Source organism: Canis lupus, chromosome 15 (genome assembly GCF_011100685.1).
Source record: "Canis lupus familiaris isolate Mischka breed German Shepherd chromosome 15, alternate assembly UU_Cfam_GSD_1.0, whole genome shotgun sequence".
Taxonomy (NCBI): domain Eukaryota; kingdom Metazoa; phylum Chordata; class Mammalia; order Carnivora; family Canidae; genus Canis; species Canis lupus.
The window spans coordinates 27,997,255-28,013,860 of NC_049236.1; the positions used below are offsets into that span (position 1 = coordinate 27,997,255).

The 16,606-nt window shown below is 34.6% G+C and overlaps 1 protein-coding gene and 1 long non-coding RNA gene across 4 annotated transcripts in view; one reads left to right on the top strand and one right to left on the bottom strand.

Moving 5' to 3' along the window:
* Positions 1–16,606, bottom strand: part of MGAT4C (MGAT4 family member C) — a 548,325-nt gene that overhangs the window by 238,736 nt on the left and 292,983 nt on the right. The window lies entirely within an intron of this gene.
* LOC111090021 overlaps positions 1–16,606 on the top strand; it is a 40,032-nt gene that overhangs the window by 8,030 nt on the left and 15,396 nt on the right. The window contains exons 3-5 of one of the 2 annotated variants that reach the window (XR_005370443.1): positions 8,350–8,554; positions 11,065–11,174; positions 13,584–13,730. This is a non-coding gene — a long non-coding RNA (uncharacterized LOC111090021). The remainder of the gene's footprint in view (positions 1–8,349; positions 8,555–11,064; positions 11,175–13,583; positions 13,731–16,606) is intronic. The other variant, XR_005370442.1, reaches the window with a different exon arrangement.

Below are 16,606 nucleotides of genomic sequence, written 5' to 3' on the forward strand. Positions count from 1 at the left end.
TTTGGAATAGAAAGGTCCCAGTACCTGTATTTGTTTGGAAATAGAACCTGTGAAAATCAACCCTATGACAGAAATAATTGACTAATTTTTCTATAGGCCTCTATGATTCCATAGAATTATCTTTATAAACCAAGTCTTGTGCCCGAGATATTCGTTATCTTAATTGTTCTTGTTCAAACAGCAGAACTCATAGCTTTAGAATTAATCATTAAGCATCATCTGTAATAAAGCTGGATTATAATGCATTTCTGAAGATACAGGAGAGAACGCTATCCTTTGCTAGTGTCTCAATAATGAAGTACATATATTTATCTCTGCATATATAATTAAATAAATGTAACAAAAAGTTTTAAATGATTGTTTGACAATTAGTGGGAAACTATTTATGGATGCTTTAAAGAATTATAAGAAATGTTTTAAATGTCTAATTTAGTACTCTACCTATAACAGATATAATCAGTTTCTTTCTCCATACATTTGAAGTCACTACAATGTGTGCACTTTAAAATCAATTGTCTTATCTTTATTTCATGATGATCTGTCAGCAGCAGTTGTTTTTCCCCTATTCATTCAAATCTGACTTTAATTCAGCATTGTTTTTCAGGGCTTTTTCCTCTTTGGCAGTGTAGGACTAGAATAACTTTCTTTAAATTTGTTACTTGGTCAAGTTTTGTTAAATAATCTCCTGTTTATTCATTTTTACACTTTTGCTATTAGCTGCTTTGAAGAAATCTACCTTATTTGAACTGATTCGGTAAGTGTACTCCTACAACCGCAGTTACTACAATAGAAAATGCCTAAGTGTCCTTCCAGGCATTTTTAAAAAAGTAGTTAAATTACAACCATTGTTTCAGGACACTGTAGAAACACAACATGAATTAATGACCTTCGACTGGATCTTGGTAGATCATTGTGCAGAAGCTCATTATTCAACTTAATCCATGAACTCCCCAAAGGTAAACGATCACTACAAAGTCTATAGGAACCTTATGCTTTGTCAAGATGAATGACCAGTGGGTGTGGTTTACACTTCTAAGACATAACTGTCATATTTTCATCTTTGTGAGTCCATCTTCGAAATTGTAAACATGAAAAATATACTAGTTCTTTCCAGAGTAAACCAGAATCACTAAGTGAATAGGGTGAAAATGCAGGCGATAATAAGAAATTATTTTTGTTTTGTTTTTTTTTTGCCAGAAGGTACCTGCTCCTGGCATGTATGTATTTTTCTGTGAGTAATAGAGGATCAAAACAGCCTGTATGTTAGAAAGGAGATATTCCCACCTCTTTAACTATCCTGAATTCAGAATCAGTAAAAAAGAAGCTGGAAATAGACACGATTATAAGTATGTTGCACTGTTTTTTTGTTGTTGTTGTTTTGTTTTTTGTTTTGTTTTGTTTTTTGTTGTTGTTTTGTTTTTGTACTGTTGGCCTCGTTAGAACAACATACAGCTTGACTGCTGCCAGGCTCCTAAGTGTTCCCCAAATTCTAGATCTCAGAAAGAGCCAATCAATGGCTTTTTCCTGTAGGTCAGGGTTGCAGCCCATAAGGCAGAGGGCAGAAATTGGCTTGGAATTCAGTCCATCCTTTTTGTGGCCAGGCTGAACTTGGTTTACTAGGATTATTTCATGCTCAAATAACCCAATCACCCCCCACCCATATTGTTGTCCCTGATACAGAGCTAAGTCTTTCAATGATTGCTAAATTACTCTAATTAAAACCTCATCTCATTCTTTGTTAAGTCTTGTTCATAATGTTTGTAAAAAATGTTCCTCATATTTCACTTCAGACAAGCTATGCCTAAGGACCTTAAAAATAAAATCATGGTATTGGCAACAAGTCCCTTGGGGCCCAAGGCCTCTCAACATTGATTCTTCACAAATTAAAGGTAGTCATTTTTCTGCCTTATGTAATTTATGGGGTGACAGTCCTGGAGAAACACATATTTCTATGTTGAAAAGACCCAGGAGTGCCCTAACTAAAGTAATGAAAAAGGCCCATATTAAAACATATTACCATAAAATATAAAATCACCAGAGATAAAGGTCCTACAAGTCTGAAATTAGTCACATTAAAAAAAAAAAAATCAGGAATCAGAGTAGCACCAGACTTTTCAATAGCAAAACTGAGAAAGGAAATAATGGAACAGGGGATACTTACAAAGTTATCTTCAAAACAAATTTTTACCCATCGACATTACCAATTAAGTTGGAAGCAATAAGTTACCACATCTTCAGACATACAAACTCATAAAAATGTCACCTTTCACACCCTTTTTAGGAAGCTGCTCCATCAGAGCAATGGGTAAGGCATAAAAAAAAAAAAAAAAAAAAGGGAAAATGTGTTTGGAAAATAGGACAGAACACTTGGGAGAGACCATGGAAATTTTCCAGGTGATGATGATGAAAGGGAATCTTTTGGAAGATAGGTAGGAAGCACACCTGTACAGTAACCATGTGCAAATTCAAACAAAGTATTTCCCAGGAAGGATCATTTAATAACCAGTAACCACAAAGAAATTAAGCTAAAACATTATTTGATGTGTTTGAACATATTGAAGAAAGGTGTATTTTTCTGAGAGCATTTAAGCCCAAATTAGAAAGAGGTAGTAGAAAACTGAGGAAGTCAATAAAAAATGAGGCACTTATTTGAGAAAAACTAAAAGTTATTTAAAGGAAGAGCATTTATTGCTATGCTACTATTCCTATACTAATAAATAGTTATTTAAGTTTTAAAATGTGATATAACCATATCATAATGGTAGGAGACACTAAAGGCAAAAATACTACATGGACTTTTTTTATCTACTTATCTATTTGTTATTTATATCTTTTTTTAGAGAGAGAGTGTGAGCAGGAGTTGGCGGGGGTGGGGGGTGAGGCTGGCCAAAGAGGAGGGGGAGAGAATCCCAAGCAGGCTCTATGCTGAGAGTGGAGCCTGATGCCCGGCCTCTAGATCTCACAACCCTGAGATCATGACCTCCGCCAAAATCAAGAGTTGGATGCTCAACAGACTGAGCCACCCAGGCACCCCCAAGTTTTTTTTTTTTTTTTAATAATCAGACTTCTAGTTTCTAGTTCAGCCTATAAGAATCTATAAGTAGCCACTCCATCCTAACAAGTGAAAGGCTGAACAAACTAAAAAATCAGCAACTCTTCTTACATCGATCAGAGATGTAAGATCTCAGGGAAAACTGCTGCCTCCAAAATTGAAGAGAACAATAAGCAGATACAATGAATCACAACTTACACAGCAGAAATCCACAAACTGAAGCATCCTTAGGAACCAGTCATGGTAGGAAAACCTGAACCATAATTGAGGAATTGCTAGAGGCTCAGCATGAACAAGTATGAGTGATAAGAATGACAGGAGAACCCAGCCACTAGGGATGGGGGAGGAGGGCACATTTTGTGATTTTTACTTCCTGTAATGCTATCAGGTTCTTGCAGTGAATATCAGGGGGAAAAAATCCGTTGTGCTTCTGGAAGAGAGAAGAAAAAAGAAACCATTTTGAAACACATCAAAGCATTCTGTTCCTCTAAACAAGGTCTGTCCTCTGGAGAAAATAGTTAGAGCCAGAGCCTAACCTGTGATGGTTTTATCACAGCCTAATGATCTGAGGGAAGGGAAATAACCAACTCCCCAAAGTGAGAAACACATGTGAAGTTCACAGTCAAGAGGCACAAGCTCACTAAAAGTCTGAGACCTAATCCATTATTAGACTATAGAATGGTCCCCTTGCCCCCACACCTTACAACCACATTATTAAAGGATTATTCACAGGAGATTCTTTTACCTAGGTATATCACATCTGGCTCTCAAGAAAAAATTATAAGTCATACAAAGGCAAAAAACACAGTTTGAAGAGATAGAGCAAGCATGAAAATCAGAGTCAGATACAGCTGGGATGTTGGAATTATCAGATCAAGAATTTAAAACAACTGTGGTTAATACATGAAGACTACTAGTTGTTCTACTAGAACTCCTACTACTTACATGACAATGTAAGCAGAGAGTCGGACATTCTAAGAAAGAACCAAAAATAAATTAAACACCCAATAATAGAAATGGAGAATATCTTTGCTGGGCTTTTATGTTGACTGGATATGGCTGAGGAAAGAATCTCTGAACTTGAGGTTATTGCCATAGAAATCTCCCAAAATAAAAAATAAACAGAAAAACAACCAAAAGAAAGAAAGAACAAATGAAAGAACAAAATTTACCTAAGGGCTGTGGGACAATTACATGAGCATATGCATAATGTAATATATAAAAAATAGGAATTCCAGAAGGAGAGAAACAGAAGAACTATCTGAAACAATGATAACAGAGAATCTCCCTCAATAAATGTCACATATCACACCACAGATCCAGGAAGCTCAGAGAACACCAAGCAAGGCAAGTGCAAAGCAAAAACAAATAACACATAGGCATCATTTTACACTGTAGAAAGTCTAAGGTAAAGAAAAATTCCTATAAGAAGCTGAGGATGAGGAAACTTAACCTATAGTGGAATAAAGGTAAGAATTACATCTGACTTCTCCTCAGAAACCATGCAAATAAGAGTAGAGTGAAATAGTTAAAACAGAGGAAAAAAACCCCACCAACCTAGACTCTACCTTCAAAAGTGAGAGTGCGAAATAAGACATTCACAGACAAACAAAAATTGAGGGAATCTGTTACTAATAAACCTGCCTTGCCACAAATGTTAAAATAAATTCTTTAGAGGGAAGCAAAATAATAGAGTTCAGAAACTCAGATGTACATAAAGAACTAAAGCATCAGAGAAGGAATAAGTAGGGGCACCTGAGTGGCTCAGTCACTTGGGTGTCCAACTTTTGATTTCGGCTCAGATCATGATCTTAGGGTCTTGAGATTAAGTCCCACTTTGGGCTGCATGCTGAGCACAGAATCTGCTTGAGGTTCTCTCTCTCCCTCTCCTCCCTGCTCTGCTCACATGTGCTCTCTCTCTAAAAAAAAGAAAAAGAAAGAAAGAAAGAAAGAAAGAAAGAAAGAAAGAAAGAAAGAAAGAAAGAAAGAAAGAAAGAGAAAAAGAGAAAGGAATAAAGGTAAAATAAAAAATTTTGTCTTATTCTTAATTGCTCTAAGAGGTAATGACTTATTCAAAATAATAAAAGCAATAATGTATCTGATAATGTATATATATATATACATAAAAGAGATAGAATATGTACACTTATATGTAAGTTAAATGAATGATGATGACACAAGAAATAAGAGGGTGGTTTTAGGACTATTTTGTTATAAAGCACTTACACAATCTATGAAGTGATATAATGTTGTTTGGAAGTGGACTTGAATTAATTGTAAATGTATATTGTAAATTCAAGGGCAATGACTAAAAATAGTAAAAAAGAGTATGACTAATATTGCTAAAAAGATAGAGGAAAGCAAATAAAAAATGCTCAATGAACCACAAAAGGCAGGAAAAAAATAGGAGACAAAGAGCAAAAGCAACACATGCAAATCAGCAAAGATATGGTCAATATTAATCCAATTATATCAATAATCACTTTGATTGTCAATGACCTAAATGTACCAATTAAAAGGCAGAGATTGTAATAGTGTATTAAAAAACTTGACTCAACTATATGTAGTTACAGAAACCACACTTTAAAAATAAAGACACATCCAGATGAAAAGTAAAGAGATAGAGACCTAACATGCTAACATGAATCAAAAGGAAGTAGGAGTAGCTATATTAATTTTAGACACAGGGAGCTTCAGAGCAAGAAAACTTATCAGAAATAAGTAAGGGCATTACAAAGTGTTGGAAGAATTCAAGAAGATGTAACAATCCTTAGTGGCATGTGCCTAATATCAGAGGCTAAAAAATGTATAAGGCAGAAACTGAAAGAACAACAAGAAGAAATAGACGAATCCACTATTATAGTTGGAAATATCAACACTCCTCTCTCAGAAATAGGTCCTAAGTGCAGCAAGTCAGTAAGGACATAGTTGAACTCAAAGCTAATGTAATCAACTGGATATAACTGGTGTCTGCCGACTACTTCGTCCAAGAACAGCAGCATAAACATCTCAAACTCACGTGAAAAAATTCACAAAGATAGACCACATTTAGGGCCATAAACTTAAAATAATACAAATCATACAGTGTCTGCTCTCAGGCCGCAGTGGGAATTAAACTAGAAATCAGTAGCAGAACGATAGCTGCAAAATTCTCAAATATGTGGACATTAAAAAATACACTGCTACGTAACGCATGGCTCAAAGAAAACATCTCAAGAAAAATAAAATAGAATTTAGAGCCAACTAAAAATGAAAACACAATTTATCAAAATTTGTGGGATGAAATGAAAGCAGTGCTTAGAGGAAAATGTATAGTCTTTTTCTGGTTGTGATATGTGGTATTGGGTGGGGGCAGGCAGAGATAATAGAGTACAGAGGGTTTTCAGGACAGTGAAATAATGATGGATACATGTCATTATATAGTTGTCCAAATCCATAGAATGTATAACACCAAGAGTGAACTGTAAGGTAAACTACGGATTTCAGATGATTATGATGTGTCAATGCAGGTTCACCCTTGGCAAAAATAAATAAATAAAAATAAAAAATAAAAATAAAACAACAACAAAAAATTTTTTACTGAGTCCTGTTGGGGTGGAAATGGGGGCTATGTGATGTGTGAGGACAGCGGGCATATGGAAAATCTGTATCTTCCTAATTTCGTTGTAAACCTAAAATATGCACTGAAAAAAAAAGACTTTATTAAAATAATGGAAGGATAAGCTGAATATAAAATTAAAATGTATTTTTAAAATCATATTTTAAAATCATAAATCTGTGTTTGGGGAAGAGGGTGGTAAGAGAATTGAAAATATACAGAAAGCACAGAAACAATATATTTGTGAGAATATGCCCACTCTCCACAGCTGGCTCCCATCTTATCTTTCATTGGCTCACCTTCTCATTCTCATTGTCCCATGTGCTAAACCTCTCACTGAAATTAAAATGTGCTAGTCACTTAACATGCTGTCTCAATTCTAGCTGGTATCTCAACCTATCCCTACACAATCACCATGTGGTTAATTGGGGCCTTCATTAATTGGAATTCAAATCAGGCATGGACAGGGCATCTGGATGGCTCAGTGGGTTAAGCATCTGACTCTTGATTTCCGCTGTGCTGGGTGTGGAGCCTGCTTAAGATTCTCTCACTCCCTCTCCCTCTGCGTCGCTCCCTCTGCGTCACCCTCTCTCCCTAAGAAACAACAAAAACAAAACAACCAGGCATGGACATACCCTGACAGCGGGATACCTACTATCCTTAAAAAAAGAAAAAGAACAAACTTTATCAAAGTTCATACTCAATAACGCACTAAATGCCAATTTTCTGACAGCAATCTCTAACAAATGATTTTTATAGTAGAGTGTTTCCATAGGAAATGATAAAGTAGACTTCGGTTCAATCCACACTTACTTTCCCTGGTTCCCATCCAATAATAGAATCAAATTAGTACACAGAGTGTAAATCAGAGATTCTCGAGTTCACTTACTGATTTTATACTTAAGAATTATGTCATCTTGAAAAGCAGCACATTATTTACCTCGTTTGAACAGTATTTCCTAACTTACTCTAAGATAAAGTCATATTTGTAATTCATCTCAAATGGTTCTTAAACTCACTAAAAGGAGGAAAAAGGTACGCAAATTATTTAGATCATTACTTAGAGCTTGCTAAATGCTCCTAAAAGAGATGACTTTTTACTCCACATTATATTTTTATATAATAATATTTGAAGCAAAAATATTATAGAGCGTGTGTGTGTGTGTGTGTGTGTGTGTGTATGCTTGTTTGTTTAAGAGTCAAGTTGTTCATCAAACAGCATTTATAACTACTAAGTATTTGACAGAAGCATAAGGGTCAATGGGGCATGTGGTAAAACTATGATAGTTTTCAATAAAGCTCTACCTTTAGAAGTAAGATCTGAAAACAGTTATGAGGCCCTTTTATACACTTGCCTCACACTTTCTTGTGCAGAGTACACTCGTTAAATATTTATTGACTTGATGTGACATTTTAAGAATTAATGAAATACGGTAGTGGAACATAGGTGAAATGAATTGTGTCCATTTCATTTCCATTCATGCAATCAACAAATACTGATGGCCTGACGTTGCATTAATTGCTATGATACAAACATGAATGTGGCTCTTACTTTGGTCTCGAGGAATTCTCAGGCAAGGGAGAAATGGAAACATTAAATAAAATATTGCAGACCTCTTTTTATTCGTCAGTTAAGATAAACCTAAGTTTATCCAGAAGGCTGAAACATCAAATGCTTGTTTTGTGTTTCTGTTAATAGGGGAAAAAAAGCAAACTAGCGAGCTATTAGAAGTGATTTCCTGAGAAGCAACTTTTAAGATATATAATAACGTTGTGACTGATTCAGACCAATATTCTGCAACCTGTGTCTATAATACTGTATTGATTTTCAATACACACAACCAAGACCAAGAACCATATCAAGACACTCAAGTACCTTCTGAATCATCTTGGATTGATTACATGTAATAGAGTTCATGATTAATTGAGAGCCATTCCAGAAGTGTGTTTTATGGTAGCATCAGATCTGCCCTGGAGAGGAGTTGAGAATCCCAGCGAATGGGACCTGTAATGCAAATGTATCAAACCCTTAACGTCTCACCCCAACACCTCCAGGTCTTGCTTAAAATCCTTCAGGGAGTCTCGTTCTTAAAATAAAAGGAGGATTCTTTCTAGTATGATTTACAATATCCTGTCTGATCTGGCCCCAATTATTCTAGCCTCATCTCCCACTAGCCTTCTTAACCTCACTTTCGTTCTTTCTCTTCTCTATCTCGAGTGACAGATTTTAGTCCCATTTCTCACTGAAACACCTTTTGCTACAGACCTGCATGTATATCCAGGCTGTTTCTTCTGACTGGATTGTCCTTTACTCATTTTTTCATATTAATCCTAGTTATCACCCTTAAAGCCACTGAACCTTCTGTTATTTACTCATAATCATGCTGTATCTTTTGGCCATAGGCCTTGTGCACATGCTTTCTATTCTGTCTAAATATTCTTTTACCCATTCCATCACCCTCTTCATCTAAGTATCTCTACTCATCCCAGATCAGCCATTCCTTTTTTCAGGGAAATCTTCCCTGACCTCCCTAATTAAGTCAAATCTTTATTATAGGCTCTCATGGTCTAAGTACCTTTCTTTTGTTTTGTTTATCACTGCAATAAATAGATTTATTTCCATGACTTTTAAAATGTTTGTATCTTCACTAGAATATAATGTCTTTGAAAGCAGACCTACCTGTCTGTTTTCTCTTCCTAAGTTAAGCATTCAGTGTTTTGTAGACTAAATGAATGTCTAGATACTTTACTACACTACAGAAAACAGGTACATGAGCTTAAAGTTTATGGCATGGTAGGCTGTTTTCTAATTTTCCACATATTTGCATTTTATAACACTTTTAGAAAGTAATTTTTACCTGATGTAAGAATTAGAGGAAAGATAAGGTATTTTAATATACCTATAACACTTGCTAAAATGTTTTACTTATAATTTTTTAAAGATTATTATTATTATTTATTTGAGAGAAAGAGAGAGAGAATGAGTTAGGGGAGGGGCAGAGAGAAAAGCAGGCTCCCTGCTGAGTGGGGAGCCAGCCATGGGGCTTGATCCCAGGACCCCAGGATCATGACCTGAGCTGAAGATTATTATTATTATTTATTTGAGAGAAAGAGAGAGAGAATGAGTTAGGGGAGGGGCAGAGAGAAAAGCAGGCTCCCTGCTGAGTGGGGAGCCAGCCATGGTGCTTGATCCCAGGACCCCAGGATCATGACCTGAGCTGAAAGCAGACAATTAACCAACTGAGCCACCCAGGTATCCCAATGTTTTACTTATCATTTATACTTTTGAAATTTTGACTCATTGTATTTCCAAATGGGATAGTTCTCAACTTTATTCCCAAATAATTATGTTGCTTGTAAAATGGCTTAAAAATATTTTTATACAATATTTTAAAAGTTATTATAAGACAATTTGAAAATCCTGGATTTTACCTTTGCAGTACAGATGGATTTGTTTTTCCATAAGTGACTTGATGTTGTGAAGTAACCCATAAATTGACAAGTAAAACCGAAAACCAGAAATATGGGTCTAGCTACATTTTTTTGAGAGAGCCAAATAAATGTCAATCTGATTTTTAAATAAAATTTTATATTTATTAATATTTTATTTCTGAGCTGTCTTCTCAAACATATGCATTATGCTGTAATAATTCAATGGAAGGGGAGTAAATAAATTATAAAAGAACCAAATGATATTTGGATATCACAAGCTAATATTCATCCTTGGCTGGAAAACAATTGAGTGGATGCAGAGATGGACATATTGAAAAAAAGAAAGAAAACGGGGGACTTTTCTTAGTCTTAGAAGAGAGGTTATTCAGATCTTAGAATGGGATTTTTACACAAACATATCTTTTGAAAATAGGCAATGAAATTTCTGACTATCTTTGGAGTACTTTTTCTCATCAAAATATATGTGATAGTCATAGTTGGACAGATAATTTTTGGTGGGATTAGACTATGTTGAAAGTCAGCAACATTCCCAGAATATTCTGATGAGGTTGGTTCTGAAATATCAAGGGGTCTTTTGAGAAGATGCTTAGAAAGATGACTTCAGGGACACCTGGGTGGCTCTGTGGTTTAGCATCTGCCTTTGGCTCAGGGCATGATCCGGCTGGGGTCCTGGGATCAAGTCCTGAAAACAGACTCCCTGCAGAGAGCTTCCTTCTCCCTCTGCCTATATCTCTGCCTCTTTCTGTGTCTCTCATGAATAAATAAAATCTTTTTAAAAATCCCACTTAACTACTAATGTAAAATGTAGAACAAAGGCAGTTTCTCAGTGTTGATTCAATTACAAATTTTCCAGCTCGATTTTTATCCTGGTTGCCAGTTGTATTAGAGATCTGTATTATTATTAGAATTAGCATCAGTATTATTAGTATTGTTTTTGCTTATCCCCTCATTTCTCTCTTAGAGGAACTTCCTTGCAAAAGGCTCTACCTCCTTCATGCTCAATGACTCTTCTCCCTTCTTGAAGACTCATTGCCTCCGAGGTGGATATTTGAATATTTGAACCAGGAAATGGTAAGCTGTAGTAATGAGTGAAGGACTGCATGGAAGGTCAATGACGTTTGGCTCTTAATGTTTTGGAGGCTGCTCTAGTTTTTAATCTTCCTGAAAGGGTTATTCAACTCTTCTTGTATTTCCATACAAATTGTATTGTTTTAATTACTGTAAAATACACATGACATAAAATTTACTATTTTAACTATTTTTAGTTTGATCATTTAGTGGCATTGATTATACTCACATTATTATAAAACCATAACCACCATCCCTCTTCAGAATTTATCTTTCTAAACTAAAACTCTACTTACTAAACAATAATAACCTATCTTTCTCTGCACAACCCCTGACAACCAGGGGCTATTTTCTGTCTCTGTGGATCTGAATATTCTATGTTCTTATCATATAAGGGGAATCATACAAGATTTTTTCTTTTTGTGTCTATGATACCTTTAAGACTTTATCTCTTTGAAGCTAAACAATCCCCAAGTAAGAAATTAATGCAATGATGATATCAGAAATAAACCTATACATCCACTGCATGCATGGAATCACATTAGCCTTATGATGACTCTCTCCTGAATACACAACAGCAAAGCTTTTCTTAAATGCAAATTGTTAATTAGTCACTATTTCTCTACAAAGGGAAAATAGGGTGAGTTAGGAGGTTCTTTTGTCATTGTCCAAACAATTATAGATATTAATGGAATAGATAGCATGTTGGCAATTAGGATGTAGAAATATTTGAAAAATAGACTTGGTGAGATTAGTTTCCTGGATATAGCATAGAATGCTGGTTAAGGCACAGATTCTTGAGCTAGACTGTTTGAGTTAGAATCCTAATTTCATTATTCACTAACTGAGTGACCTTGGGCTAATTACTTAAATTTTCAATGTCTCAGCCTTTTCATTTATAATATGAGAATAACAGTATCCATTTCATTAATACTTTATATGCATTAAGTAAGTTAAAGAGTAAAGTTCTTAGAACAAGGACTAGAACATAGCGATATAAATATTTGTTAGTTAAATATATTTAGAAAAAGAAGGCATCGGTATTTTCAGTTTCATGGCAAGATGACTGAGAGATACCATTCATTATGATAAAAAACAATGAAAGATAAATATACAGAGAGGAAGCATGTTGAATTTTATGTGTGGATGTGAGATAAATAGAAATTTTGAGTAAAAAATGGAATACACAAGTATGAAGCTCTAAGAAAGGAGATTAGAATTGGAGTCCAAATTTGGAGATTCATCAGCATATAAATTACATATTATAGCTAAAAGTGAATACACAATGAGAAGAGGGCCTAGCTGTGAAGTCCCAACAATTCCAAGATATGATAACCACAAATAGTTTTAATTTAACAAAAAGTTCACACACCTCTAAAATTTCAACAGTTTTTGGCATCAAAGATGTTCTCATCATAAAAGCAGTTTTCACCTAAATGGCAGTAATATATAAGGCTGCTATTGATAAAGCTGGTGTTATACTAGAAGGTAGTATTAAATATGAATTATGAGTTCAACGTAACATAGAACAACGTGGGCAGTCCCCAAATCACATCAATGTATAAAATAAACCCTTGCACCAAAAAATGATGTAAAGTGGCTAGCCAACCATAAGGAAGAATTCCTTAGCAGATTTATGAATGGAATATTCCAAAAGTGAGTTTTCAGGGGCTGAACAAGAAACAAAATCTATATTTGCTTTTGGCAAATTGTCAACTACCATCCTCTGTCTATATTATATACCCAGACCTGCAGGAGTCATCCTATTACATTAAGGTAAAAAATAGCACTGGGGTTAGTTGTCTGCTTCCCAACTTGCCAGGGCAGAATGTATGAGTGGACTTGAAAATTAATTCTGCCTAAGAGTTAACACCTTTCTGCGAAAAAAAAAAAAAAAGAATATGAGAAAAGTGAGCAGTTACAGAATTACAAAACCCTCAGCAGAAAAGCCTTGGGTCATCAGATAGCAAAGACGGGCTGAAGCAAAGGATAACATGGCAAGGTGGTTCACAGACATTTTTATATGGCCCCTTGGATCTTGAGAAATTGAAGTTGTTTCAAGGAGTTAGTTGGTAAGGTTGTTCAAGGAAAACAAAGCTAATCTACCGTCAATAGTTCACTCATCTTGATTTAATTTAATATGATACCATGTGTATGATTCAGAATAAGTAATAAGTGTTACTTGCAAATTAAAATGAAAATCAATATGTAACACCACAAATTATACCTAAAAGCAATAAAATATTAATGAGAGTGTATAGTATAATGGCTAAGAGTAAAGGTTCTGGAATCATTTGAATGAAGTTCTCATTTTCGTTTTTCTTTTTTTTTTTTCATTTTCGTTTTTCAACCCAATCTGTGACTCCATGAAAACTTCTACACCTCTCTCAATTTGTTTCCTCTGTTGAACAGAGTCCAGCTGATAAATATTTTATGAGGATTAAGTGAAATAATGAATAAAAAGCAATCAGCACCATGCCTAGCTGTGGAAGTCGGGATAATGGTCCCAAAAGATATCTAGGTCCTGATCTCTGAAATCTGTGAATGTTACCTTACTGGGTAAGAGGGACTTCATAAATGTAAGTCAAGGTTTTTGAATGGACAGGTTATTCTGCAATTATCTGGATTATTCTGGAAAATAATTATCTTGGTGGGTGCAACGTAATGACAAAGATGCTGAGAAGAGGGATGCAAAAGAGTTAGGGTCGAGGAAAGAAGAATCAGGATTGAAACAGTTTGAAACAACCTCTAAAAGCTGGGAAAGTCAAGGATTCTCCCCTAAAATTTCTAGAAGGAACAATGCTGTGCTGACCCATTTTAAACTTCTGACATCCAGAACTATAAAATAACAAATCTGTGTTGTTTTAAGCCACCATGTTTGTGGTAATTTGTTACAGCAACAGTAGGAAACTAATACACTAACACATAACAATTCCATAATAAATGTTAGCTGATATTATTATTGAAAAAACAAACAAACAAAAAGATTGGAGCTGAAGGATGAGGAATATATTTTTTTAAGGGAAGAGATTATTTTTTATTTTTAATTATATGTATATTATAAAATGAGACCTGTACATTGTAAAATATTTGAAAAATAAACACAAGGGAAATATATACAAGAAAAAATAAAATTATCTTCTCCATCCAGACCTTTTATGCCTTTATATTTAGTGTGTACAGCATATAGTTTGGTCAGCCTATGTGCAACTATGACAGCCGTCTTTTTTTTTTAATTAGACTATTTAGTACTTTAAAATAAGATAATTATTGACATGGTTTTATGGCTATTATCTTACTATTTATTTTTTTTTGTCCACCAATTCTTCCCCCCCCCCCCTTCTTGCCTTCTTTTGGGTTGAAAACATTTTATTATTCCATTTTGTCTTGTCTATTGTTTTTTTCACTCTGCCCCACCCTGCTTTTTCTGGTTTCTTTATGAATTACAACATGTATCACAGTAGTCTATCTTGCAGGTTATTTTATGCACAATTTAAGGAACTTAAATTGGTATACTTCCATTTTCTTCTAGCCCTTTATACAATTGTCATACATTTCATTCCCCCTCTCTCCCTCTCTTTCAGAATACATTATTTAATACAAGCAACTATCTTTTGAACAAATTCAAAAATTGATTTTTAAAAAGGACTTTTATAGTTGCCACTTATTTACCATACTCAGCCCTCTTCATTTGCTGGTATAGATGCTAATTTCCATCTGGTATCAATATCATTTAGCCTAAACTAATCTGCTTCAACATTCACAAAGTGCAAGACTGCTAGTGATAGTCTCTGAGTAAATTTTGTTCACGAAAAAACATCTTTATGTTGTCTGTGTTTTTGAATGGTATTTGAAGGACACTGATTTCTGGACTTTGAGTTCTATTTCAACAATTTTTTAAAATTTTGCTTTTAATAATTTACTTCACTAGTTGTTTTTTATGAAAAATATGAGGCCATAGTTATAGTTTCTCTGGAAGTAGTATGGTATCCCCTTCTGTCTGCTTTTAAAAAGTCCTTTATATTTGGTCTACAGCAGTTTGACCATGTTGTATTTTTGTGTGGCTTTTTTTTTTTCCTTTACCTTGCTTAGGGATTGTGGAGATTCTTAAATCTACAGGTTGATTTTTTTTTTAGTCAAAAAAAATGCTAGGCCACTATTTATTTACTTACCCCATTGACTTTCTATCTGTTACGGGATTCTACTGCTTGACATTATTGTCACACAGGCGTATGAGTGTCTTTTAATTTTTCTTTAATTTGTTTTCTGTGTGCCTCAGTTTCAGTGATTTCTATTTTTCCATCTTCAAGTTGATTGATAATGCATTTTACAATATCCTATTAAGCCATCCAGTACTTTCTTGTATTTTTTAAAAAGTTTGGATAGATTGTAGTTTTCAGTGCTAGAATTTTCATTCAGTTCTTTTTTATAATTATCATTTCTCTATTGCGATTTCCCTTCATTCATTACAGTTAGATTTTTCTTTATGCTTTTATTTAAAACTGCAAAATAAACTATTGAAGAAGTTAATTCTGACATGTCATCTCTGTTTCTAATGATTGTTTTTCTTGTTTGGTTTTGAATCACATTTTGCTGTTCTTTCAGATATCTAGTAAATATTTATTATATATTCTGCATAGTGTTTATTGTTGACAAATTGATTTTTGTGTTTCCTTAAAGTATTGAGTTTTTGTTTTGGCTTGTTTTTCTGGAAAGCAATTAACCCACTGATACATCATCTTGATTATCTCCAGTCGTGTTTTTCAGTTTGTTCGTTTTTTATTGTAGTTCTAGAGTAACCTTAATTCTAGGACTATAGAAGCCCTTCCACAAAGGCTTTTCTGGATTGTGTGTCTTTTCTGAAATCTCAATGAACTGACTAGAGTGTTCACATGAAATTTGGTTTGCTATACCTGGTGTGTTCTCTAGTTGTTCAGTTTTTTTTTTCCTAAGCAAAACCTTGCAGAATATTACCTGAGGCATATGCAGTTCAATCTTCAGCAAAAGACATAAGAGAACTCCTCTGCAGAGCCCTGGAGCTTTTTGCTTTATGCACTCTGCAGGACCAATTCTAACCACCTCATCATTGTCAAACTCTTATCTTTGCTTCTTCAGCACAGTGAGGCCAGCATGCTTTTACTTGGATTCTATCTCTCTGTCCCATGATCAGGAAAGTTTCTCCAAGCAGAAAACAGATCCAATTGTGATGTTCATCTCTTTTGTTTCTTAAAGTCCTGTGCTATCTGTTTTTCAAGTTCTGAACATCTGTTTTGCCTGGTCTTAGAATGGTTGACAGTGGGAGAGGTATCCAATAAGCTGTCTCTCATGGGCAGAAGTGGAAATTACATATATAACCAATTTCCTTAACCTCTTTAGAATTATTTTTCCTTTTTAAAAATGCTGTATGAATTTCGGTTTAAAAAATCATTATACAT